The 27,619-nt window shown below is 41.4% G+C and overlaps 1 protein-coding gene across 3 annotated transcripts in view; it reads right to left on the minus strand.

Moving 5' to 3' along the window:
* P2RY8 (P2Y receptor family member 8) overlaps positions 1 to 27,619 on the minus strand; it is a 106,254-nt gene that overhangs the window by 37,551 nt on the left and 41,084 nt on the right. The window contains exon 3 of one of the 3 annotated variants that reach the window (XM_077480787.1): positions 11,883 to 11,973. The exons of the other annotated variants lie outside the window; for them this stretch is intronic. The gene's annotated coding sequence lies outside the window, so the exon portion shown is untranslated. The remainder of the gene's footprint in view (positions 1 to 11,882; positions 11,974 to 27,619) is intronic. 3 annotated transcript variants of the gene reach the window in all.

Raw genomic sequence — 27,619 nt, forward strand, 5'->3', positions numbered from 1 at the left:
ATAACAGCAATAGGGTCATTGGTTTAAATCCCAATCACGGCTCTACCTGCCTGGAGATTGCAAAGAGGAAAAGTGCTAGTAAGCAAGACATACGGTATGGTCCAACCAGGAACCCTGTTGAATCTACCATGTTCTTTTTATATTCCTACAGTTTTTATTATTGTTATTCCTTACTCATCATATGGAGCCCTGTACACCGGTCACCGGTCACCGGCATGTGCTTTGACACCAACACAATAAATGTGTACATATATATATTTTATGTATTTGCATTATATATTAATTCTGCATGTATATATTATGTGCTGGATATACTCTTTGACAATAAATATGTTTATACATTTTATGGTCTGTCATAGGCTTCATTTAAAGTCCCAAACGTTTCCTCTTTGTAACTAATATAGGGATGGAGACACGTCTTTTGTGCCTCATTTCAAGTCCCGCCCATTTTTTTTTCATGTCTGGAGATTGCATGTTCTCCCTGTGCCTGCATGGCTTTCCCGGGATTTGGGGTTTCCTCCAGGCATCTGGATTCCTCCTACGCACCAAAGACATGCTGGTGGGCAAAATGGCTCTACTGTTTGCGTGTGTATGAATGTGAGTTAGCGTCCTTAGATTGTAAGCTCCTTGCGGGCAGGGACTGATGTCAATGAACAATATATATGTAACTGTACTTGTATATCAAAATTACAATAACCTTTACAGTTCCATTCAGTCACATATACCGTACTTATCGGCGTATAACATGCACTTTTTTCCCTCTAAAATCAGGGGGAAATTGGGGGTGCATGTTATATGCAGATCCATCGCTGTTGCTAGGGCTTTCTGCCGCTATCTGCGGCTTCTGTGTATTTTCGGCCGCACCCGGCCGTTCATGGCTAACTACGGCCGTTCTCGGCTATCTTCGGCCGCACTCGGCCATTCTCGGTGGCTTTCGGAAAGCCGCCCGTGAACGGCCAAGTGTGCCCAAAAACAGCCGAAAACGGCCGAGTGCGGCCGAAAATACCCAAAAACTGCCAAGAACGGCCAAGAACTACCAACGCCATTTTTAAACGGCAAATGACTGACAAGGCTGCAAATGCAAGGCAGCAAATGACTGACAAGGCTGCAAATGCAAGGCTGCACATGACTGACAAGGCTGCAAATGCAAGGCTGCATACGACTGACAAGTCTGCAAATGCAAGGCTGCATATGACTGACAAGGCTGCAAATGCAAGGCTGCATATAACTGACAAGGCTGCAAATGCAAGGCTGCATACGACTGACAAGGCTGCAAATGCAAGGCTGCAAACAACTGACAAGGCTGCAAATGCAAGGCTGCATACGGCTGACAAGGCTGCAAATGCAAGGCTGCAAAGGACTGACAAGGCTGCAAATGCAAGGCTGCAAACAACTGACAAGGCTGCATACGACTGACAAGGCTGAAAATGACTTACATGGCTGCAATGCACGGCTGCAGATGGACACTGACAAGGCTGCATTGGTGGGCATTTAAATGTAAGTTTTTGTTCCTTCAACTTCCCTCGTAAAAGTTTTTTCCTTTTAAATTCCCTCCTAAACTTGGGGTGCGTGTTATACGCCGATAAATACGGTATGTTCTCTGCTATATGACTTGTGTCATCAAAGTGGATCAAATTTCCTTATTTTAAGTAGTCACAAACTGATCAAAAAGCTGAGGTCTGCAATTCTTGATCTCAATAAACAATTGAAAACAAAATAAACAAACACTATATGTGCGGTGGCTTTCTGAAACATTCCCTTTTGTGAATAATTGCACGTGTTTACCCACTAAAAATAGTTTAAAAAAAAAAGAACAAAACAAATCATGTTCCTTTTTTTGAACCTTGTGATTCTGAGACTCATGTGATTCTCATAAGATATGGCACGACATGCTGACATTGTATACGCATGTACCTGTGCTACTGACTGGTTAAGGAACACTGAACTATTAAATAAAGGAAAAAACAAAAGCAAATTCTCAATTATGTTTTTCATTTAAAGTAAGCAGCAGCGAGAGAGATTATCAACTATATCTTTACATGTTTCCTTTAAAATATTGTTCATATATATCACTGTACGATTAGTTTAGGTGACAATGCACCCTACATATTGATTATAAAACAGCCTTTCCACTAATAATGCAAGTGCTTATTGTCCAAGCCTGGCACACTAAAGCACTAAATACATGGATCTGTGTATGGGCAGGCTGGTTGTACACAAGTTGATCTTGTACAACCAGCCTGTTGAAATAAAGGTAAAAGAGAAAGTGGGACTGCGCTACGGATTATGAAGACTAAAAAGTATCTTTATATGTGCTGCGGAGTTGGAGCTGCCTCTGCAATTTATTTCTACCCATGGGTAGAATAAAGCATGGAAAAAAGAAAGGAAAAGTAGAAGTGGCGCTACCCCCCCAGTACATCAAAATGAGGAATGTGCTGACCAAATTCCTCTATCTAAGTGCAACTTCCTTAAATGACCTTAAATTGCAAGAAATAAAGATTATAAAAGCGATTTTTTGTGTTATAAACCAAAATGTTGTGTTAGACCCTCTGTCGGGTGTTAATAGAAGTGTTGCATGTGGTCCTTTAAAGATGTGAGCAACCCTTGTGCCTTTCACAATTACTTTCCTGTTTTTCCAAAAGTCATACTTTAAGTTAAAATGTGTTAATAGTGTTAGACCCCCTGGTGGGTTTTTTGAATGTCACAACCAAAAGTTACTTGAATAAACCAGACAAGCTCTGATAACAGAAACCTATAAAGTAGTTAGAGAGGAAAAGAATTTGTAAAATGTAGAGAAATAAAAAATAAAAATAAAAGTAGAAATGGTGCTGCCCTCTAATAGATTTGAAGTGAAGGGGATACTGACCAACTTTCTCTATCTGAATATAAGGTCCTTAAATTGGATTAAAATGGTGGAGATTCTTTTTTCAAGTGCCGTGTGTTTGAGCCTCTGTTGGGTGTTGGGAAAAAACTGTGTTGTGTGTAATTCTTTGGAAATATAAATAACCCTCATGACTTCTCAGTGCCTAATTATATTTTTCCAAAGAGTGTGCTTTGTGTGAAAAAATGTGTTGGGTGTTAGACCCCCTGGTGAATTTTTGAATATCAAACCAGAAAATACTTAAATGAGCCAAAAAAGGCTATGTTGACAAAGACCTATGGTACCATAAAAAAGATCCTTCATTTTGTTTGCCAGTCCTAGTGTGCTGTAAACAATAAGACTCAAAGTGGCAAGTGCAAAAAAATAATAATAATTGTATAAAATATATATATATATATATATATATATATATATAATTTAGTACAAATAAATAAATAATTAGATTTGTAAATTAAATAGACTTGAAAATACATTTATAGTCCATAAACGTGAAAAGGGTAACTTGTGCACAATATGACAGGTGCTGTGACTGATCTTTTTTCCCCAGGCAATCAGAGATTATGGGGCCACTCAGTATACACACACACACACAGTATACACACACACACACACAGTATACAATCACACAGTATGCACACACAGTATACAATCACACAGTATACACACACACACAGTATACAATCACACAGTATACACACACACACACACACACACACACACACAGTATACAATTACACAGTATACACACACACACACACAGTATACAATCACACAGTATACACACACACAGTATACAATCACACAGTATACACACACACACGCAGTACATAATCACTCAGTATACACACACACACACACACAGTATACAATCACACAGCATACACATACATGTACACACAGTATACACAGACATGTTTCTATTGGCTGAGAAGGTACTGGAGAGGTCGGGCAGCTATAATCTCAGGATTTTTAGAACAAAAGGATGTCGGTAAGGGACATTTCAGAGACAGATGTAAAAAAATAAAAATAAAAAATAAAACACTGATTTTTACATACTGTCCCTGGTTTTACTGAGGCTGGCAACCCTGTTGGAGCCCCTAGTGGCCCGGGGCCCTCGGGCAGTGCCCGAGTGGCCAAATGGTCAGTCCGCCCCTGCCTAAGCCTATGTTAGCTATGGATAAATCAGGCCCGGTTGAGAACCCAGTGCTCCCAGTACTACTTTGCAATCCAGTAAAATGACTGACCATGAGTGCTAGTTTAATGCAAGGGTTGAACAAGGAGTATATATATATATATATATATATATATATATATATATAAATGCTTGGGTGTGTGCAGTAAGGCAGTGCAAAGAGTAAAGCTGATGTAAACAGCACATGTTATATTATTCTAAAAATATTATATTTTATTCTTAAGATGTTTTATACGTTGGTATTTTTTTTCCACTACCAAAAATAGCTACAAAGCTGGTTACAAGTGACCAAACGGTTTTTGTTGTCCCCCACCCAAAATGTTTCACACATAAAGGAAACCAGTACTTAGACAGGAATTGTGAAATCATATCAGGATGTTGCTTAAGATAACTGTCATTGCAGTCTTCCTATAACTATAATGATTTGGATAGATACCGTAATTGTTGAATAACTCACTATATTATCTTAAAAATGAGTACAATGCAATAGATGTACATCTTTTTACCTCAACAGTGTCTACTTGGAGACATTGCAAAAGCTACTTTAAAGTGGTATTAAACCCAAAAGCAAAACTTTATTATATTTTAGGTTAACGATTCTTTGATTTGGGGGCTACATTTGTTTTATTTATTTTTTTAAACATTTTTTTCCTTTGTTTTCACCTGTTGATCCTGACAGTAAGTCTGTTACTTTTTAACAGAGCAAGCTGTCCAGGAAAAGTTGAAGTTAGAAGTTTGGCACAAACCATTAAGCACTGACTGGGGTGCTTACAGTGGTCAATGCCCCCCCCCCCCCCGCGCCGACACCCACTGTGATTGTACACTACAGGAGTCTGTCAGCAGATCCTGTGCCAGTGAATAATGGCCAGGACCTGCATTTCAGCTGTGTCCAATCCCAGCCCAGAGCCCTGTGTTCACAATCAACACACAGACATACAGAGGGAACAATCTCTCTGTTTCTTATCTTTGCAAAGCAGGGATAAGTAACAAAGAGATATTTACTAAAAAGTAGCACACATTACACACATTACATATTATGAGGCACATATTTCACCCCTTGGTTGCTCTAACGAGCGTCATTGGTACAGTCACAATGTATAGTATTATCACTGATCACTGTATTAATGTCACTGGTAATGTCAGTTCCCCCCAGTGTCAGTTAATGTCAGACTGCCCGTCGTACTATCACAGCCTTATTAACCTCCCTGGCGGTATTCCCGAGGCTGGATCGGGGTGAGATTTCAGTACCAAAAGCGGTAACCCCTAGCCAGATGCAGGATCGCATGGCAGGATCCATGTAGAGGTTTACTTTCCTTTTCCCCTGGATCCTGCGATGTCTCCCCGCTGTGATTTGCAAGCCGATGTGTCTCGTTCGATCTGTCACAGTGCCGAGCTCCGTTCCCTGCGAGTGTTGCGACGCACGGGGCGGAGTTTGGCACCAAATTAACACGGTATAGATACAGTATAATGTAATCGTACAGATTACATTACTGTATCAAATAATTACATGTCCCCTTTGTCCCTAGTGGTTTCTCCAGTGTCCTGCATGCAGTTTTATATTATAAATACTGTTCTTTATGCCTGGAAACTGGAGATTGTCCATAGCAACCAAAAAATGTCAGTTTACATCAAAAGTGGTTTTAGACCAGCTAGAAAACAGCGATAATAAATTAGAATTACTTGCAGAATTGAGCGATAGTAATTTGTGGGGAAATTCATCACCAAACACTAAAAGTAATGACAGTGACAATTCTGCAACTCAGCAAATTTCTGTGTTTTTGATTTGATTACATTATTGAATAATTTTTATTATTATTATTATATTATTATTTGTTATAAATATTTATAGTTATTTATCATATTATAATTTATGATTTCATATTTTAAATGTTCTCATACCCGGGATGTCTATTAGACTAGTGTTTGGACGGATTTAAGTGAGTTATTTCTAAGGCCGCGTACACACGCGCGGACTGTTCGCCCAACCTTGTTCGTCAAACAGTTTGACAAACAGTCCGCTCAAAATTAGCATGAGCGGACTTGACCACACACGATGAACGAACAGTCCGCTGAAACCGTGCGCGATGACGTGAACGGCACGTACGACGGGACTAGAAAAACGACGTCCTATACACTGCAATGCAACCTTCAGCGTGTAAATCCTTTCTGAGCATGCACGGAACTTAGTTTGACGAACAAGCCTACACACGAGCGGACTGTCCGCTCAAACCAAGTTTCAGCGGACAGTTTTACGGAAATTCCGAAAAACTTTGTTCGTCAGACTGTCCGCTGAAACTGTCCGCTGAAGCCCACACACGAGCGGACTGTCCGCTGAAACACTGTTCAGCGGACAAAGTTGGGCGAACAGTCCGCCCGTGTGTACGCGGCCTGAGAATTACAGGCCTACAATATAAAATGCCAAATTTCCATGCAAAATAATTGTACCGCATTCAGCACCTAAAATCTGAAATAATTATACCGCCGGGGAGGTTAAAAGTTGCTGATCGCTGCCATTAGTAGTATAAAAAGAAAATCCAATATTTATACCATAGTTTGTAGACACTATGGGGTTGATTAACTAAAGGCAAATAGACTGTGCATTTGCAAAGTGCAGTTGTACCCTGCAAGAGCAATTGCTCCAGAGCTTAGTAAATGAGGTAAAGCTTCACTTTGCAAAGAATACCCAATCACATGCAAGGAAAAGAAAAACATTTTTGCTTGCACATGATTGGATGATGGAAGTCAGCAGAGCCTCTGCTTACTACTAAGCTCTGGAGCAACTGCTCTTGCAGAGTGCAACTGAACTTTGAAAAGTGAACAGTCTATTTGCCCCTAGTAAATAAACTTATTGGAATTTTGGCAAAAATTTATGAATAATTATTTTTAACATTTTTTTAATTGGATATGTTTTATATCAAAAAGTAAAAAATATTTTTTTTTTTTTTGGTCTTTTTTTGTTTATATAATAAAAAAATAAAAAAAGCTAGTGGTGATCAAATACCACCAAAAGAAAGCCCTACTTGTGTAAAAAATTCTATAAATTTGTTTAGGTACAGTGTTGCATGACCACACAATATCAGTTAGGTAGCGCAGTGCTAAATAGCAAAAAAAGACCTGGTCATGAAGGGGGTAAAACCTTCCAGAGCTGAAATTAATAATGGTCATATGGTGTTTTTATAGCTAGCTATGAATAAGACAGCTTCATGTTGAAATGTTAGAGGTACTATACTCATGGAGTTTTACCCTGTTTGATAATAAATAAAGCTATATTTTATAACACGCTCCTGGTCAAGTGCCAGCTTATACAGCCGCAGGTCCAAACCTTGCAACAGCCTTAATGGTATGCCTGTCTTGATTGCAGGGAGTTTGCTTTGATTTATTTAGTCAGCTTTTATTCATTTATGTAAAACCTTTACTCCAAATGAAAAAAAACTGTTGCTGCAACTGTATTAGCTGGAGTTTGTTAGTCAAGTCCATCAAAATCTGTGCATCTAATGCTGCGTACACACGATCAGACTATCCGGCGAACTTAGTCTGGCGGACAAACTGCCATAAAGTCCGCCGGACTGTCCGAACGAGCGGACCTGCCCACACACGTGACTTTTCCGGCGAACTAGGTCTGGCGGACATAGTCCGCCGGATTATCCGCCGTACTTTTGAAATGAACGGACTTGCCCACACACACGGAGAAAAGTCTGTTCATTTTGAGCGTGTCTCCAGGTAGCCATGACCAGCGAAGGAAGCGTCGCTGGCCCCGTCACCTGGTATAATCGTAGGGCTTCCCTTTTAAGTCCATACCAGGTGACGGGGCCAGCGACGCTTCCTTCGCTGGTCCCGGCTACCTGGAGCCGTGCTCAAAATGAACGAACTTTTCTCCGTGCGGGAAAAGTCCGTTCATTTCAAAAGTACGGCGGACTAGCACACACACGGCCGGATTTTCCGCCGGACTCAGAGTCCGGCAGACATATTTTGGTGCAAAACTACTCTCTTAGTCCGCCGGACTTTTGGGTAAAAAAAGTCCGCCGGAGCCCACACACGGGGGGACTCAAGTCCGCCAGACTTTTCCACCGGATTGTTTGATCGTGTGTACGCTGCATAACTTTACCAAAGGCTGTTGTCCAAAGATGTCTCCATTTCTCCTCCATCCAGAGGGAGACACCCTAAGACAAGAAATGTGGTACTGTCCAGATTCTTAGGTGAAAATAAATGGAAAAAGTAAAAAAAAAAAAAAAAAAAAAAAAAACGAATGCAGCCACCACATTTAAGGATTAGTAAGCTGCATAATATTACATTTTTGTTCTTGGGTTTAAAATTGCTTTAACTATTCTGGCCATGATAGGCAGAAATTTAATGAAAAGTTGTTTTGATCTTATTCTTTGCCACAATCTGCATAAAAGAACACTGAACTCCATGCGCCCACGCTGCAATGGTTCATTTTTCATTTTTGTCTAGGGGAGAGATGAAAGTAGAAATACAGGTGCATTTTATAAAATTAGAATATCATCAAAAAGTGAATGTATTAAAGAAATTCAATTCATATAAAATATCCAACTTTGAGAATATATGGAATCCCTTGGTGACTGACTTTTTGCCTTCCAATTTTGATGCTTCCCTACTAAGACCTTCGTAATCGCGATTTATACTTCCATTCTCTGCATTCATGGTATGTGTTTATTACCATGTACTACCCCGGGAACCCCTACTACCTCTCATTTTTTTTCTTCCCTATTTATTTTTCCTCCTATCTAAGATTACTTTTTCTTTTATCTTCATTCTCTTTTCTACTTTATCCCCCTAATCTCTCTCTCCTCTTTCAATTTACTCTTTATATCGTTCTGGTAGCAGAAATGTTATTTCCTTGGTTATCATTATACCAGTTAGTTCCAACATTTAGTATAAGATTTTAGGTTCTATAATAAATTATTTCTTTTTTTTTCTTTTTCTTTAAAAACTATACGCTTGATAATAATTAAGACCTTTTTTTTTAATCTGAGGTCATCTTATATTAACCTGGTCTAAATTGGTTTTATCCTCTCTTATACAATGTATGATGCAATCTTTTGAATAGTTAAATCTTTGCTAAAATTATTTTAGTTAAACTACTTTTAGTTTATGTTGGAACAACAGCTCAATATTATTACCATATACTGTATGTGATCTTTTATTTTGCTGCCACCATATGTACTCATATATACTATTTGTTAAAATTCAATAAACAAATTTGACAAGGAAAGAAATTCAATTCATCAAGTGAAACTCATTTATTTTTTATAGATTCATTACACACAGAGTGATGTATTTCAAGCATTTCTTTCTTTTAATGTTGATGATTACGGCTTACATCTAGTGACAAACCCAAAATTCTGTATCTCAGAAATTTTGAATATTACATAACTTTTAATACAGAAATGTTGGCTTACTGAAAAGTACCACTGTATGTCCATGTACAGTATAGTATGCACTCGATACTTGGTTGGGGCTCCTTTTGCATGAATTACTGTAAGAACGCGGCATCGCATGGACACAATCAACCTGTGGCACTGCTGAGGTGTCATGGATGCCCAGGTTGCTTTGATAGGGGCCTTCAGCTTGTCTGCATTGTTGGATCTGGTGTCTCTCATCTTCCTCTTGACAATACCCCACAGATTCTCTATGGGGGTTAGATCAGGCAAGTTTGCTGGTCAATCAAACACAGTGATACCATGATCAGTAAACCAGGTATTGGTACATTTGGCAGTGTGGGCAGGTGCCAAGTCCTGCTGGAAAATGAAATCAGCATCTCCATGAAGCTGGTCAGCAGAGGGAATCATGAAGTGCTCTAGAATTTCCTGCTAGAGGGCTGCGCTGACTTGATAAAACACAGTGGACCAACACCAGCGGATGACACGGTTCCCCAAATCATCACTGACTGTGGAAACTTCACACTGGTCCTCACGCAACTTGAATTCTGTACCTCTCCACTCATCCTCCAGACTCTGGGACCTTGACATCTGCTGGTGTTGGTCCACTGTGTTTTATTAAGTCCAAATTTATATCATCTATATGATATATGCATTTCACCTTTTGAATTGAATTACTGGAAGAAACTTTTTGATCATATTCTAATTTTATGAGATGCACCAGTACTTACCTGATCCTCCTATCCTCCCTGCACAAGACTAGCCCCTGCAGCTTCTGCACCTCCACACTCTAGAGGTATTGAATCCTGATGTCTTCAAGGTAAATAGCCTTGCTATGGATGTGAGGGCTTCATGAACAGTCTACCCCTGGATTGTGCGGGAATGACGTTTGCTGGTGGAGGATCAGGTGAGTATAAGGCTTTCTTCTCTTCCCTGGACAAAACAAGCTCTTAAAGTGATACTAAACACACACTTTTTAATGCACATCATCCCTTCTCTTTCTGTATATGGATGATGGTGCTGTAATGCCTTTAAACAAAAAAAATGTAAGTACCTTATTTCCCAAACAATATACAGCTGTCACATGACCAAGCTCTTTCCCAGCCTGTCTGTAGAAAAACAGTGGTAGGAGGAGCTTCTAGTCCTCTACTCCTGGTCATGTGTTTTAAATGTCCATACAAATATATATTTGAAATCAAATCTTAATTATATTTTGGCAATAACATGGTGTTGGCGGATTTGTGCCAGACACAGGCCGTGTCACGCCCCTCCAGCCTGTGTCTCAAAACTTTCTAAACAAAAGGCAATATACTGGCCTTCAGACTATGGGAGGGCCGAACTAAGGCCAGTGGGAGAATAAAATCCCAGTGTCAGTAGGAGTAAGCAATGTCCAATTTTTTGTGTCAGTGTTAGGAACAGTGCCCCTTGGTGTCATTATGAGGAATGTTGCCCCACATTGGTGTCAGTGGGAAGACATATGTCCAATTGTTGGTGTCAGTTTGAGGAATTGTGCCCCACTGTTGGTGTCATTGGGAGGAATTGTGTCCCATTGTTTGTGTCATATGGAGGAATTTTGCCCTATTGTTGTTCTCATTGGGAGGAATTGTGCCCCACAGTTGGTGCCAAATGGAGGAATTGTGCCCCATTGCTGTTCTCATTGGGAGGAATTATGACCTTCATTGGTGTCACTGGGAAGGCATATGCCTAATTGCTGTTGTCAATGGTAGGACACATGCCCAATTTATGGTCAAAGTGGTTGAAAGGATGGATAAAAGCAAGCAAAGTGCATTCAGCCCCCCAGGTGTACTTTGGAGACACTGCCTTAGAATAAAATGGAGTTAAAGCCACCATCAATCAAGATGTATTATCCCACCCCATTGTGTTTAGCTGGTTAGTGGGCATGGAGGAGGAGAGAGGGAGTGGGCCAGAGTGTATATGCCCACATGTGGGACACTATAGTCACATGGGCTGCTCAGATGTGGTCAAAGAGGAAATGCTCAGGTTAGATTACACTGAAAACTGAGCATGTGCACTAGCTGCTAACACTGCTCTGTAAAATCCCCAACTGCAGTGGGGACATGGACAGCAGGGCGAGACAGAGAACAGCAGGATCAACCAGTTGCTTTGCAAAATACAGAAAACAAATCTCATAATGCCTGAGTATGAACAGCACATAATACAGCATTTATTGACAATTTTTAATGATGTTGGTATAATGATACTTTAGCCTTTGCAGTGGAAGCACAGCCTTACTGCAAAGAAAAACTTATTTTTTTCTCAGAGTTGGGCTTTAAACCAGGACTTGCAGTGAAGCTGATTTGTTCACAGTAAACATTGTTTCTAAAAATGATTGGGCATATATAAAGTGTTAAGAAACCCAAAACAAACAATGTACTATATTGCAGCTTACCAATCTTTAGATGTGGTGGCTGCATTATTTTTCTTTTCCTTGGCTTTTTTCCATCTGTTTTCGCCTTGTCATCTGGCCAGTAACACACCTCCTGTATTAGTGAGACACAAATCTAGATGAATGAGCACAGGAGGCACAGCAGACGGCAGCATTGTCAGTCTAGTGAGAGGGTGACTTCTCTTACTAGCTTGATTACCAGATGAAAGTAGTCGAAGAAAGCCTAAAAAAGATAGCCTATCTAGAATTGGTAAGCTGCAATATGTTTGCTTTTGGGTTTAATATCACTTTAATATGGCAACACACACTGATTAAGCCATTAATCAGATATCGGCTTACCGCTGATAGACCAGAAAAAGACAGACCCGGGTTGTCTGCTGTGTGTTACTGTATTTTGAAATTTCTTATAACATTTACCTGCTATTTAGCCCATGTAGATGTGATTTTAGAGAAACTTTAGGGATTCAATGCAACAGAGAGAAGGGCCCGAATCAATAATGATATTAAATATACACCGTAGTCAGATAAAAAAACAAAAACTACCATTTCATTCAGTTAGGTATTGCTAACTTTGTATTAAACTGTCCTGGTGTTGCACTTTTAGACGTTTGCTCCTCACTAGATTCTGTATGGCTACACAGAAGGGCCTTTCTTAATACAGGGACCTGTTATTGCTATCTACAGTCCACTGGACACAACAATGCTTACTTTACGTGGAGCCTACACCGGGCCATCTTTAAGGCAGGGCAAAAGGGGCAGCTGCCCTGGGCCCTGTCATTGTTGTGGGGCCCAAAACAGCTGCCTCATACTTGCCAACTATCCAGGTTTAAATTCCCTTGTCCCCTGAAGTTTTATTCCTGTGCTGTGTCCCGATATCTTAGTGTGCAGTGCTGGTACTAATGCTGCCCAGCTCTGCCCTATTGTTGTGTGTAGATGACTCACCTGCAGATTTGTTTACATGTAAATAACCAGCATTCGTATGTAAATAGCAGCAACAATACTAAGTAAATAGCTGCGGCTGGCGGCATTGGTATGCAAATAAAGGCAGCATTCCTATGTATATCATGCTCCCCTGCTGTGAGGAGGTGATGCTGTAACCTCTAGCAACTAGTCAGTAAGCAGTAATGATATGCTGTAACTGCTGGCAACCAATCTCAATTGCTGCCTGATCTGATACAGAAAACTGATTTTAAGTCTAGCTGATATTTATTGTATGTCTCAGAGTAGGTGGAGAGGGAAATTGCATGGGGCGGAGGGGCCCTAAGACATTTTTTGCCCAGGGTCCAATCTATACTAAAGACAGCCCTAAGCCTACATTTTCTGCATAGCTAATAAGTTGCATATCAATGCATTGAACACTCTGTGATAGGATGATAGGCCTGTCACATGACCTTTCAAGGGCTCTCCATCTCCTAACTTTCTTTTCCTTATTCACAAAAATAGCTAAGAACATTTATAAAACACAACAATGTGCTTTAAAAATAAACCCACATTTTTGTGGTATGACAAGGGAAATGCTATGTCTTTGCTTAATAAATAAACCCAATGCTTACTGGATAAAACGTCTATAGATTCAAGACGTGACTATCCAACCATAGTTATTTCACCATTGCTCCCACTATGTCATACACAACAAAGCTTTATTTCACTTTCTTTTCACATCCCTGTTTCTGTTCTGCTCTCTAAGCCTCGTCAATGAACTTCTCATATTTGCTACCTTTGGTCTGTTTATTACATAATTGGAAGAATTTTGTTATATTTGTTTGATAAGTGCAAAAAAAATGTAAAAAAACAGTTGATATTGTCAAAACTTCAAAGCTGACCTGTGATCTCTGCCCACCTCCTGTGTTGTCTCAAAGAGCTCTCCTAGGTCTTATCTTGGACTACAGAACTATTAGCCTATCTGCTATAGAGATCTGAGAGTGAAGTGGTTTTGCAAAACGCATGGACTGGACTGATGCTACTCGCACCACAAAAATGCCACAACAGAACTTACAAGCTAAATGCACTTCAGGCAGATCAACGGGTATTTCTACCTGATATGTACTTGCGAGGGATAAAAGGTATATGCCTTGGCATAATGAAGTCAACGAGCCATCAAAGGCAGTAGCTCTAATGCCGCGTACACACGATCGAATTGTCCGGCGGAATTAGGCCAGCAAACAATCCGCCGGACTTTATAACGAACGGACTTGGCCACACACGGACACTCCAAAAGTCTGGCGATTTCTAACGCGATGACGTACAGCACGTACGACAGGACTAGAAAAAGGAAGTTCAATAGCCAGTAGCCAATAGCTTCCTTCTCGTACTTGATTCAGAGCATGCGTCATTCTTAGTCCGCTGGACTAGCACACTGACGAACGGATTGTCCGCTGAAAGCCAAGTCCGGTGGACAAATTTTGAGTCAAAACTACTTTCTAAGTCCGCCGGACTTTACGATGAAAAAGTCCGCTGGAGCCCACACACGATCGAATTGTCCGGCGTACTGTGGTCCGGCCAATTCGATCGTGTGTACGCGACATTACAGTACCTCTGGTAAGAATTGAACAAGAAGTCTGAGATAACAAAAAAAGAAGAAAATTACACTCACCTAGGAGGATGCAGCAGTTCGCTGAGTCTAAGAACTGAGCGATCAAAGACCGCTGATCGCTCAGTTCACAATTTTCCGTGAACAGACAGCTGGGAGTGCTGACACTAGAGTGCTAGGAAGAGAAGAGGGCAGGAGTGGCTAGCTCAGGCTCTTAGCAGCTCGCTGAGAGGCTGAGCTAGCTGCTGGTCCATGATTCTGGGCAAATCCTGACCATATAGTCAGGATATTTTCAGAGCCTGGACCGGCTCTGTGATGTAAAGCCCTATGTTGGCTGAAAACGGGTCACAGTAGTGCAGAACGAACTACACTCTTGGCATCCTGAAGAGCAGTATAGCAAAACAAGCTTTGGCTATACTTCTCCTTTAAGTTATGAAGCCACTTTGGAATTCCTCTAAGCAATGTTTACATACATGTTGCCATTTTTTTTATATTAAATCTTTTGACAAAGTGAACTCACACAAAAACACACACACATGTGGATGAGAGGTGCAGCGGCAATAATTCACACAGTCGGGTGCAATATAAAACTTGTATTGAAGTAATGCAGCAGCAGTTCACAACAAACCTGATGAAAAAGACTGCCCAGTTGGGTTTCCAGAATGTGAACAGAGCGGGTTCCAGCTGAACTGACAGTATCTCTAGAGAGGGGCAGAATGCAGTCTGGCTGTCTCATGCCTAATCGGGAAGATGCCCAGAAGAGCAGCAACCCTGCGCTTTCCCTCCTCATCAGGAACCTTTCGGTCAGAGACCATGAATCAGACTGAGACAGAAATACAGCTAAATCACACTTGTTTAATAATAATAAAAAAAAGGTAAACAGAGTAAACGTAGTCAAAACATAAGCAGAGTACAGGAACCGGAATGAATAGTCAGACAAGCCAAAACATCAGGAGCCAAAGAACAGCGTAGTGGAACAGCAAGCAGGATCTGGAGCCAGAAGGAATGTCAGCCAAGCAAGTCTTTAACAGGAACACAGGAGAGCGTCTCTAGAGATGTGACCAAGGCGAAGGCAGAGATCATCTGGACTGGATAGCTTAAGTAGGCAGGACGGACGAGCATGATATCATCAACAGGTGAGTCACGGTGGAGAGATAGGAGCTGGCAATTAGCCGACAGCTGAGCGGCCAGCTCAGAGAAGGAAGGGCTGAGCCCAGCCCTGACACTTTCCCTACCACTAGAACTGTCCCCAACAGACAGGGTACTTGTCACTACTCTGCCAACTCACAAAATGTGTGCCAAGCCTTGTACTCAGAGCCCTAAATAGGCTCTGCCTGATCCAAGATGGCTGCTTGAGTCACATGGAGTGGCAGCATCAGATAGGAAAGCTTCCCCAGTGACCCAGCAAACCATAGAGGAACCCTGTTCCTCTTAACTTCCTCTCTCCGAAAACAGTGGCACTGCGGAAGAGCGCCACTTGTAATGGAGAATATAGACTGCACCTGCCTACACACACATCTGACAATTTCAGGCCAGAAGAAGTTCTGTGCAAAAGAGATGTTTTCCATAAAACAGCCTGAGACTATGCATTTTTAATTTTGATAAGGTTAGGAAATGGTTAGAAGATCTACCAAGTTTTGTTGATGTCTATGACTCCATTGTGAAGATTTGTGTGTCTCAATGACACCCCTGTGACACCAGAACAAAAATTCATGAGGACAGGAAGGTAGCAAAAGCAATACAAACTTCAGAGAGGTTGCAGCATTTCTCCCATGTACCAAAAAATGTGTTTCTGATGTTGTTTCTGGCCCAGTTGGAGACAGTACTGTCACTCTGACTAGCAGAAGAAGTGGGCACCCAGACTACAATGGTCACTGGTGCTGGATCTTCTGTTGCTCCCTGTTTGCACACAGTAATCAGCCCTAAAGCGGCAATTTTGGATTCCTGAAATACTCCAGGTTACTGCTAGATACTGTTAGAATGTATCCCTCGTGAGCTTACATTCCTTCACGTGAACAAATGAGTGGTCACAAGACATCCATATGGTCTACAGAACAGCCTAATTATTAATTAATTAAACACCACCTGGACTTTACCTAAATGTAGTCTGCACATCCAAAATGTTGTCTTGCCTCTTTATGTTGCAACAAAATCTGAATTCCTAATCCTTCCCAATCTATTGAAAAAAAAAAAAATGTTTTGGCTGGAGTTGGGTCTGTAAAAGCTGTTGAAAAATGTTTATAAACGCTGTTGAGATGCAAGATACAAAGTAAAGCCAGCCATACATGGTCCCTGTTGAACCAGACAAATTTTGGTCCATGTATGGACAAGCTGGATGTACAGAAGTTATTATACCGATCAACCGAGCCTATTGAATTTTCTCCAGTCAATCAGCACTGCCGGCTATAGCTCCCTGCTGTTAGGATACAATAACTTAACAGGTTGGATTCCGTCATACACGTCAAATGTGCAGATAACGTTTTTTTTTTTGTGTACTTTTTTTTTTCTTTCAACCCGCTGGTTGAACGAAAAAAATAAAATGACTCACCATGGCCTGCCTAACACTGTTGAGCAAGCAGTGCAAAAGAACATATTGATTCCTATGTTCAAGAAAACAGATATATTTTTTTTGTTTTCATTAAAGGAACAAATCTTTGCATAGTGTTTTTTTCCTTTGAATTTATTATCATGAGAGAGGCTTAATACATTATCAGAATTTTTGGATAGGCACCTTTTTTCTCTTATTAGGCATCTTGAATATAAGCAGTAGACACTTGGAGCTTCCCTGCCAGAACCAGAGGGAGTGTTAACAATACCTTTAGGCAGAGAAGTTACCCAAATAGTCAAAGAAAGAGCTCCCAACAGTGTACTTTTACTAGTCCACATTCACTTTCAGAATGCCATAAGCCTGAGTTTCAGTATGACTGTTATTTATTGTCCACGAGTAGTTAAAAGGTAGTCTGTACCACAAGGAAAATGTAGGCTGTCTTTGCTGACCTACTAATTTGCTATTAACCTGACTTCCAGTAACTTCAATATCTTTTAAGTAGGAATGGGCTGAATGGACCCCTGTTTGGTTCGCACCAGAACTTTCGAACACTGCGAGAGTTTGGACCCGAATAACGAACCCCATTAAAGTCAATGGGACCCGAATGTCAAAAATCAAAAGTGCACATTTTGAAGGCTTATATGCAAGTGATTTGGCATACAGTGGTTGCAGGGGCCCGGGTCTTGCCCTGGGGGACATGTATCAATAAAAAAAAGTTTTTGAAAAAAGTAATTTTTAAATGAACAGTGATTTTTTGATTTTTAAAGTGAAAGAATAAAAATGAAAAATTCCTTCCACTATAGAGCTTGGGGGGCCCCCTTAGTCTACCTGTAAATTGGCAGATCTGTACCATGTCTAGATTCTGCTGCAGCAATAATTGCATTTATAAAGCCTAAAAAAATGAAATTTTCCCTGCAAGCTGTTTTTATTTTGCGCAGCAACAGCTGGGGAGCCAGTGTGTATGATGAGGCCACGATGTAGTGCACTGGAAACAAAATAAGAGATTTTTTGGATACATTCTGGTGTCTCTTTAAATTTGGATAGAAGTAACGGGCGTGTAAAAATTGGTCTTTGGGTGTCGGTGGCACCTTCCCATCGTAACCCTATAGTGGTACTCTTGATGAAAGCAAGAATTGGCCTTGCTGTAAAAATTGAAATGATATGCCCCTGTAAAACAGGTGCTGAAAAATTGGTCTTTGGGTGTTAATTGTGCCCATGAAAACTATACCAAAAACATTCTTCCAGATGAAATGATTGAACACACTCAAAGCTAGGCAGCCTCAAAGTCCTGCAGAGATTCCACATCCCACAAAGACGTAATGAGTGACATCGGCATCAGGGGCTTCATAGCTGGTAATGCAGGACTGATTCGTTTTCATAAAAGTCAAACAGTCCACAGAGTTTGTGGACAGACGCATTCTATGATCAGTAACAACACCTCCTGCAGCACTGAACGCTCATTCTGAAAGCACGCTGGATGCAGGGCAGCCCAACAACTCAATTGCATACTGGGCAAGTTCTGGCCAGTGGTCTATTCTCATGACCCAGTAAGTCAGTGGATCGTCAGCTGGAAAGCTCTCCATCTCTGTTCTGGCCCCGAGGTAATCATCCCCCATGTGATGCAGACGCTGCCAATGGGATGTGGAAACTGAGAGCCCTGGGTGGCGAGCACTAAAAAAAATTCAGAAATGCCTCACTTAGGTGGACGCCTTCTCTAACACTCCTCTCTTGACCAACAGAAGACTCAAAACGAAAACTCTTGCAGATTGAGGCATGTCTTCCTCTTCTTTGAAGAATATGAAAGTGCCAGAATCCTCCTCCTCATCCCCCTCCCCCCTCTCCTCCTGTGTGTTCTGTGACATAAAAATGATGGTGTCTGGATAAAGTGGGCCTTGAGAGGAAATGAAGTCCTCTTCTTCCTCCTGCTGCTCTGCCTCAACTGCCCTGTCCATAATGCCAGGCATGGCACATGTGTCAACTTTCTATGTCTAAGGGTGGACAGGAGGTTTGCGCCATTATCAGACACCACCATTCCTGGCTCCAGCTGGCATGATGTGAATCACCTCTGGGCCTGTCCCTGCAGAGCTGCAAGAATCCGGTGTGGTTCCTGTCCCCTAAATACACCAGCTGAAGCACTGCATGGCACCTTTTAGCCTGACTTAGGGGGTACCTGCTGTTCACAAGACAATTCTGCAGAGGATGGCATGGAGGCGATGAAGGAGGAGGAGAGGGTAGAGCTCACAGGTCTGGCATCATCACAATCAGCTGTATGGAGATGTGGGGGCACAACAAGTTGCAGCACCAAGCCCTGTCCTGCATCCTTTCGAGTTGCAAGCATCGTTACCCAGTGTGCTGTGAACAAAATATATCATCTCTGCCCATGCTTGCTGTACCAGTGTCAGCAGTAAGGTAGATTTTACGGATGACTGCCTTGCTCAACATTGCCAAAACATTCCCTTCCATGTGATAGTAGATAGATGGAATGCCCTTACGTGAAAAGTAGTAGCGACTGGGAACCTGCCACTATGTTACAGTACATTGTGCAAATTCACAGAAGGGGGCAGAATCCACCAGGCTGAAAGGCAGAAGTTGGAGAACCAACAGCTTTGACAAGCTTGCATTCAGACGCTAGGTATGTGGGTGGCAGGGACTGCCTTTTTTTTTCCGCTGCAGCACATGGTTCAGTCTATAGCTGGTGGTGTGCTGCTGGTAGATGTGCTAATAGGACCTGGGACACCCTGTGCTATACCATCATCCCTGTCAGTGGAGGCTGCTGTAAGGTAATGACTTGGTATCACAGGGGCAGACTGAAGTGGGTAAGGAGGAGGTGGAGGAGGGACAGATTTGTGCCCCTTTTGTGTGGCTTTTAGGTGCTCTTAGGCCGCGTACACACGCGCGGACTGTTCGCCCAACTTTGTCCGTCCAACAGTTTCGGCAAACAGTCCGCTCAAACTTAGCATGAACGGACATGCCCACACACGACGAACGAACAGTTTGCTGAAACCGTGCGCGATGACGTGAACGGCACGTACGACGGGACGAAAAATACGACGTCCTATACACTGCATTATAGCTTTCGGCGTGAAAATCCTTTCTGAGCATGCGCGCAACTTTGTTTGACGAACAAGCCTACACACGGGCGGACTGTTCGCTCAAACAAGGTTTCAGCGGACAGTTTTTCGAAATTTCCGAAAAACCTTGTCCGTCCAACTGTCCGCTGAAACTGTCCGCTGAAAGCCCACACACGAGCGGACTGTCCGCCCAAACACTGTTCAGCGGACAAAGTTGGGCGAACAGTCCGCCCGTGTGTACGCGGCCTTACCAATGGGCTGAGTGGTTGGATGTTAAATGTCTTGTTATGCATGTGGTACCCAAATGGTTGGTGTTTTTGCCATGTTTGATGTGCCTGAGACACAGTTTGCAGATAGCAACAGTGTGATCTGCTGCAAATGTGCTGAAGAAGGCCCAGACAGCTGAGCTTTGAGGATTGGACTGGGAGATAACAGCTGCAGAATGTGATGGAATAGGGTGGCTGCTCTCTACTCTTTCTTGATGCCAGCCACCTTGGGGTTGTGCCAGCTCACTTTCAGTTTCCTCCTCTGCTCTATCTGGCACCCAAGTTGCATCAGTGACCTCATCATCATCATCTCCATCTCCTCCATCTTCATCATTACCACTGGAGACCACTTGGCAATACACTGCTGCTTGGGGAACATAAATGCCAGTTTGTCTACCAGTGTTCCTCCCTCTCTCTGGGCTCATGTTCCTGTCATCAACTGCAGAACCAACACCTGAATCCAGTAATGGCTGGGCATCATCAAGGTGCAAGTGGCTGATGCTGTGGTCAAATAACTCAGCTGACTCCTCAGGGGCTATGGCAGGAATAGATGTGAACAAGGAGGCAGGTCTATCCACTCTGGCAACTGCAGGGGACTGCACACTTGTCTCTGCTTGTGTGACAGAGGATGAGGAGGATGCGGAAGGTTTAGTAAGCCAGTCCACTACCTCCTCTGCATGCTGTGGCTGGATAGCATGGGCAAACTCACTAAACAGAGGAAATGATGCCCTGCCTGATGACTGACCACCAAGTCCACCTTTGCCTGTGGACACATTTGTTGCTGGTCCCCTTGCAGTGCAAAGGGAACATTTGCCTCTCCTTGTTGTCCTCCCAGACATTATTGGGTGGGGGCAGTGCTTATAAGCAATTGTAAAGAAGAAGTTGAAATCTGTACGTATATGCACGCATATGCATCAATGTAAAGAGGTGTTTGGTGCATTTTTAATTTGAGTACTCACGCTACACAGACACACTCCTAGGATACATTATATTATACTGCAATATAATGTGTCAAATGTAGTGATGCACAAAACTATATGGCATTAAAATGGCAGTAATGCACACAAAACTATATGGTGTTAAACTGGCAGTAACGCACACAAAACGATATGGAGGTAAACTGGCAGTAACGTACACAGAACTATATGGCATTAAACTGGCAGTAACGCACGCAAAGCGATATGGCGGTAAACTGGCAGTAACGCACACAGAACTATATGGTGTTAAATTTGCTGTAACAAACAGAAGTAAATGGCGTTAAACTTGCAGTAACGCAATCAAATAGACGGTGTTCAACCATCATTACACTGACGCTAACTGAACTGTCCCTACTCTAGCTATACACTAATGTCAAGATTACTGACACGGTCTCACTAAACTGCACTGAAACTATATGAGCTGTCCCTACGCTACACTAATGTATGTTTGAATGACATGGTCTCACTTCACTACAGTGAAACTATCTGAGCTGACCCTACTCTAGCGGCACACTATGCAAAGCTGGATGATGGTCCTCCTCACTACACTCACACTATCCCTAGACTGACACTAAACTAATATTCTACACTGACAATTGAAGCAAAATAGCACAGTATAGCACACTAACTAATACCACTGAACAGAGCCCTGTTCTATCTCTCTCCACGCAGAAATCACATTGAAAATGGCTGCTATTGAAAGAATACTTTCATACTGTGGGGCAGAAATGAGCCATGATTGGATAAAGTCACGATGACAGTGTCCAATCATAACTCTGACAGTGCTCTGTGCTTGCAATGCACTGTTCAGCGCCGCAATGCATTGTGGTCGGTTCCGGGGGCCGAACAAACGGTCAAACAACCCCTTTGTTCGCCTGGTCGCCAAATGCCCGAACAACAAAAGTTCAGCCCAAACTTATGCTCGGCCGAACTGTTTGCCCATCCCTTCTTTTAAGTCACCCTAAAAAAGTCTACAGTAACTAAAGTAAAAATACAGTCATCATCACACTTCTTCCAAAATTGCTAGTTGCTTGGCTGTTTTGCTGATATAAGGGTTTCAATATTTTCTAAAAAATCAACCAAACTTCATGTAGTCTCAGCTACATACAGTAAACGGAACTGTGTTCCTGGCAGTGGGAGGGGAACAGCCTGTCCCACTTACAGAACAAAATAGAGTCGTGCTGAGCACTGCACTGCCATTCACGATAAGCTTTTTATTTTATGAAGGAATACAAAGCTTTCTCTGATTGGCTGAGAGGGAGATTGTAACATCAGCTGCCCCCCCTCTCCACCGAAGGCCAATTAGAGGAAGCTTTGTATGCATTCTTAGAATACAAAGCTAATTTATTTCAGAAAACAAAAAAACCTGTGCTTATTAAATAAAATTGACCCAATAATACATCAATTATTCAAGCAGTAACTTTCCTGTGAGATATGAACACAGTACCATAGTAATCAAAAGCATCTACAGAGTCACGCTAAATGAGTGTTTACACCCATATATAACAAACAATAAGTGACATCCAAGTCCAGAAAAGGAAAATGTATCCAAAAAGGTGAAAATGTGAATATGGAATTCTTGTCAGTGCATCTGCAATATCGCCACCATCCATCAACCAGAGTGAGATCTTGTTTGGAGCACCACAACTTATTCAAACAAAATGCTGATTTACTAGCTCAAAGGGACCTCTTATCATGGAAGGTCAATAATGCTTGTGGCTACACACCAAGCCAGGGCCTTTTGATGCCATTTAAAGAAAGATCTCAGAGCCATAGCTAAAGACCATTCAGATGATGCTTCCATACAATCATCCCCAGAAATACAAAAAATCTCCACGTGAAAATTCTCATGAAAATGTATTAAAATAAAGTAAGGCTGCACTTATATCAAGATATGTTAAAAAAACTGCCTTATTAGCAATCTCACTGATCAGCGATACAGCAGCAACCCGAACCTCTGGGAATCAAAGAACGCAATGATGTCAGCACATTGCTCCACCCTACGCATTTCACCAAACAATGACGTGCCTCAGGACGATGTCATGGTATGACAAAACCCCTTTTAGTGATATAATGGGTTACTCAGTGTCCACATATACAACAGATTGGGAGGAGCCCTAGAGAAGTAGATGTAGCCAGCAAGTGGAGGCCCTAGGCAGGGTTAGAGGCCAGGGAGAGATAGACCTGCATCCAGAAGCGCTAACAGTAGACTTCCTGACTCTTATGGAGGTGAGAGCTAGGGTGGGTTATAAAAGGCATTTTTAGGCCAGACCAAGAGTTCTCTGAGTAAGGCTACCCCCTTAATGGATCCCAGTCTACCTATGGAGGATGTGATTGCCGATATCCTTTCCCAATGAGTGGGGTGTACCTATGGAAGAAGTGATTTCAGATATCCTTTCCCAGTGAGTACTAATGACCATGGGTGGAGGATGATTATTAAGAGAAGATGGTTTACTTCAATGGCTGCACATTGCTTTCACATGTCACTACTGTGGACCATCCACTAAATGTGATTCACTATATGTTGTCACATGACCCTGGATGGTATGTCAGTGTGATGTGACTGTTTGTGTCATTCTCCAAATACCACCAATAAAGTGGAGCAGCCCTATTTATGTGTGGACATTCCTTCCTTTGGGGATATAAAGGTCAAGGGAATGACGGGAGGAGGCCTTTGGCATGGAGTGGGGCACAAGATGGCAGAGGGTTAAAGCCTCAGCAGGAGGGTCACTGCCCTAACAGGAAAGGAGCAGGGCAAGGACGTACATACTGCTTCTTCCTCTTACACTAAATCTCTCCTCTACAAGGACTGCGTGAGGCTGATACTAGCTCAAGTTTAGGTACTGATTTCATTAAAAAATATATATTTATTAATGTAACAATGGTTACACAGATGTATTAATTTGTGTCTTTTATATTTATCTATAGTTCTGCTTCAAAACTTGAGATTTTAACCTTTCCCTGCTCTATCCAAAACTAATCTAAATAAATAAATGCTTTAATACACTTATAGTGCATTGGTGTATAACAAAATTACGCAATAATACACACTTTTGCATTTCTAAAAATCTAAATGCAAGCTATAAGATTAAAAGAAAAATGTCTGCAGTCCGAGAACCTGTGGGAACATCAACTGTTTAAATTCATTGTTGTTATGAAAAGCAATATGAATGCATTAGCTAAATAAGCTATTCTTTTATGAGATGCCAAAAAGAGCATATTTATTTAATTAACTTCATAGACTGCTTATATCCGTGCTTTTACTGTAGCTTCATAAACTCCCACAAAATAAAAAAGTGGGAAAAGAAAAGCAAGATCACCAAGATGGCATAAAAAAGAAAGTGGCATGAGGAAGGGGTCAACATCGAGGGCAAAGTTCAGAATGGATTGAGAAACACAGAAGATTTATTAATACTGTGAGTTTTGTACAGTAATCAGAAATGTAGTTCTGCTAAAATCTCCTGGAAAAATGTAAAATCGCTGTACACATACTGCTAGATGGGTACTTGTTTACTCTTGTAATGTAATGTACATGTTGGGATGAGTCAAATCACCAAGGGCACGGCAAATTCTGTTTGAAATTCATCAAACCCAATGCTAAAGGCAAACCTTGCTGAATCCTATGGGAGGCGAATCCCGTTAGTAAGTTCTGCCCATTTTTATATCTAATAGGAAAGCGATTGTCAAAAAAAGGCATAGGAAGCTAGGCAGTGGCATGGGGACATGTACCAATGCAACAAAAATTTTAAAAATACCCTGCAGTAGATAGAGGGTGGCGAGGGAGACAATGAAATTACCCAAATCATTTATCCACTTCAATACTGGGCACTTTCATCCCCTTCCTATACATGCCAAATTTCAGCTTTCGGCACTGTCATAATTTAAATGACAATTGCACGGTCATACAACCCTGTACCCATATGAAATCTTTGGCATTTTGTTCACACAATTAGAGATTATTTGTGGTGGTATTTATTCACCACTGGACTTTTTATTTTTTTGCCAAGCAAACTAAAAAAGACTGAATATTTTGAAAAATAAAACATATTTTTCTTCGTTTCTGTAATACAATTTTGCAAATAAATAATCTGTCTTCTAATTTAGGCCAAATAGTCTTCTGATACATTTCTTTGGTGAAAATAACCCAAATCAGTGTATATTATTTAGTCTGTAGGAAAGTTGTAATGGTATATACTGTATATCTGAAAATTGATCAATCCTGTTGTACTGACGGCCTATCCCATTTCTTGAGGCCCGGAACCACCAAGACGGTACAAATATCACCCAAATTATGGAAAGTAGCCGGTATAGAGCTATTCCTGTCCATTTATTTTGTGTAGCTGAGGCTGTAGAGATGGAGATTGAGGACTGTGTCCTCAATCTCCTTTCTCTGTCTCAAAGGTGGAACATCAGAGGTTTATTTAGACCCCTGATATTTCACCAAAGCCCCCCAATGGGGCTCCTAAAAAAACTGTAAAATATAATAAAATGAAGAAAAAAATAATAATAATAATAAATAAAATTGTAAAAAATAAATAAAAAAATGGTAAAAAATTATAAAAAATAAAACAAAAAAAATAAAAAAATGACTGGCACCAGTGGCGGAACTACCAGGGTCGCAAAGGTCGCACTTGCCACTGGACCCTGGTGTTTCACCACTGAGGGGGTGCAAAAGATGTGAAAGGGTCCTGCTGTATGAGTATATGACCCGAAGATCAGTGGGAAGGGCCCAGCCGGGTGTTAGGGGGGTCCTTCATGCACCTCAGCCCTGAAGGTTCTAGTTACATATCTGTTTATAGACTTTTATAATTGCATCTATTTGTACTCTGCAGATTTTGAGACACCTATACACTACAGTACATGCTAATTTGTGCATTTTTATGTTTTTTAAATGTTTTGATGTTATGATGTAATTTTCTGGTTTATTTCATCAGAGGCATTTATGTAATTTTCTACATTATTATTTTTTAAATCCTTTTGAGTTATAGCTGCTAATAATAATAATAATCGGGTTATATGCATAGCTCTCAACTGTCCCTGATTTCAAGGCACTGTCCCTGATTTGGAACAAAGTCCCCCATACCTCTTTCCTTCTCAATTGTCCCTCTTTTTGGTCTGATCTATATAGTTGCATATAAAATGCACTTTTAATCTTTCAAAAAGTGTTTCCCAGTGCTAAACCTTTCATCCAATTTCTAAATTTCTGCATTTGTAAATTCCAAAAGCCAGTATAAAGGAATAAGAGTGGTTAAAAAAAAAATCACACGTTGGTTTAACTTATTTGTTTTGTATAATTCTCCTTTAGGTAAGCAAGGCAGGGGGGTGTGTCCTATGCCTACATACTTTTGTTAATAGGTGTCCCTTGCTCCCATCTCAAAAAGTTGGGAGGTATATATACAAAATTATGGGATTTTTAAGGTGCCATAATTGACATAACATTGTTTGTATATATACTCTCGGCAACCATTTATGGGATGTGGTGCCTGATCCTCGGACACCCGGCTAACCACTAAATTGGGAGGTTTGTATATGGGATTAGGTAGTGTGGATTATCTTCCCTTTCACATTCCTTCTCAGGTTTGCTGGCAGTTTTGCATGTCTGATGACACTTCATTAATCTAAACACATACCTCCCAATATTTTGAGATGGGAATGAGGGACACCTACTAGCAAATGTATGTAAACATAGGACACGCCCCCTGTCACACCCCCTGAAGGAGAATTAACCCAAAAAAAAGGTTAATTAAATCCACAAGGGCTTTTTTTTACCTCTACTATTCCTTTATATTGGCTTTTAAAATTTACAAATGCAGCAATTTAGAAATTGGATGAAAGGTTTAGCAATGGGAAACACTTTTTTGATAGATAATTAGAGCATTTTATATACAACTACTGTATTTATCGGTGCATAACACACTTTTTTCCCCCCTAAAATCAGGGGGAAATCGGGGGTGCGTGTTATACGCTTCCTAACCCTTTCTGCCGCTCTCTGTGGCTTTCAGGTATTTTCGGCCGTTCTCAGGTATATTCAGCTGTTCTCGGCTATTTTCGGGCATTCTCGGCTATTTTCGGCCACATCGGCCATTCTCGGCGGCTTTCGGAAGAGCTTTTCGAGAACGGCCGAGTGCAGCCAAAAATAGGCGAGAAGGGCCGAAAATAGCTGAGAACAGCCGAGTGCGGCCGAAAATACCCGAAAGCTGCCGAGAACGGCTGAGAACGAGCACCGCCGAGATACACAGGACATCCGCTCTGTATCTTGGCGGCGCCATTTTTAAAATGGCAAGGAGAAAAGCCTGCAAGGCTGCAATGCACGGCTGCAATGGAAGGCTGCAATGGAAGGCTGCAATG

This window comes from Lithobates pipiens, unplaced genomic scaffold (assembly GCF_037356315.1).
Source record: "Lithobates pipiens isolate NorthernLeopardFrog02 unplaced genomic scaffold, aLitPip1_a1.2 Scaffold_16, whole genome shotgun sequence".
Taxonomy (NCBI): Eukaryota; Metazoa; Chordata; class Amphibia; order Anura; family Ranidae; genus Lithobates; species Lithobates pipiens.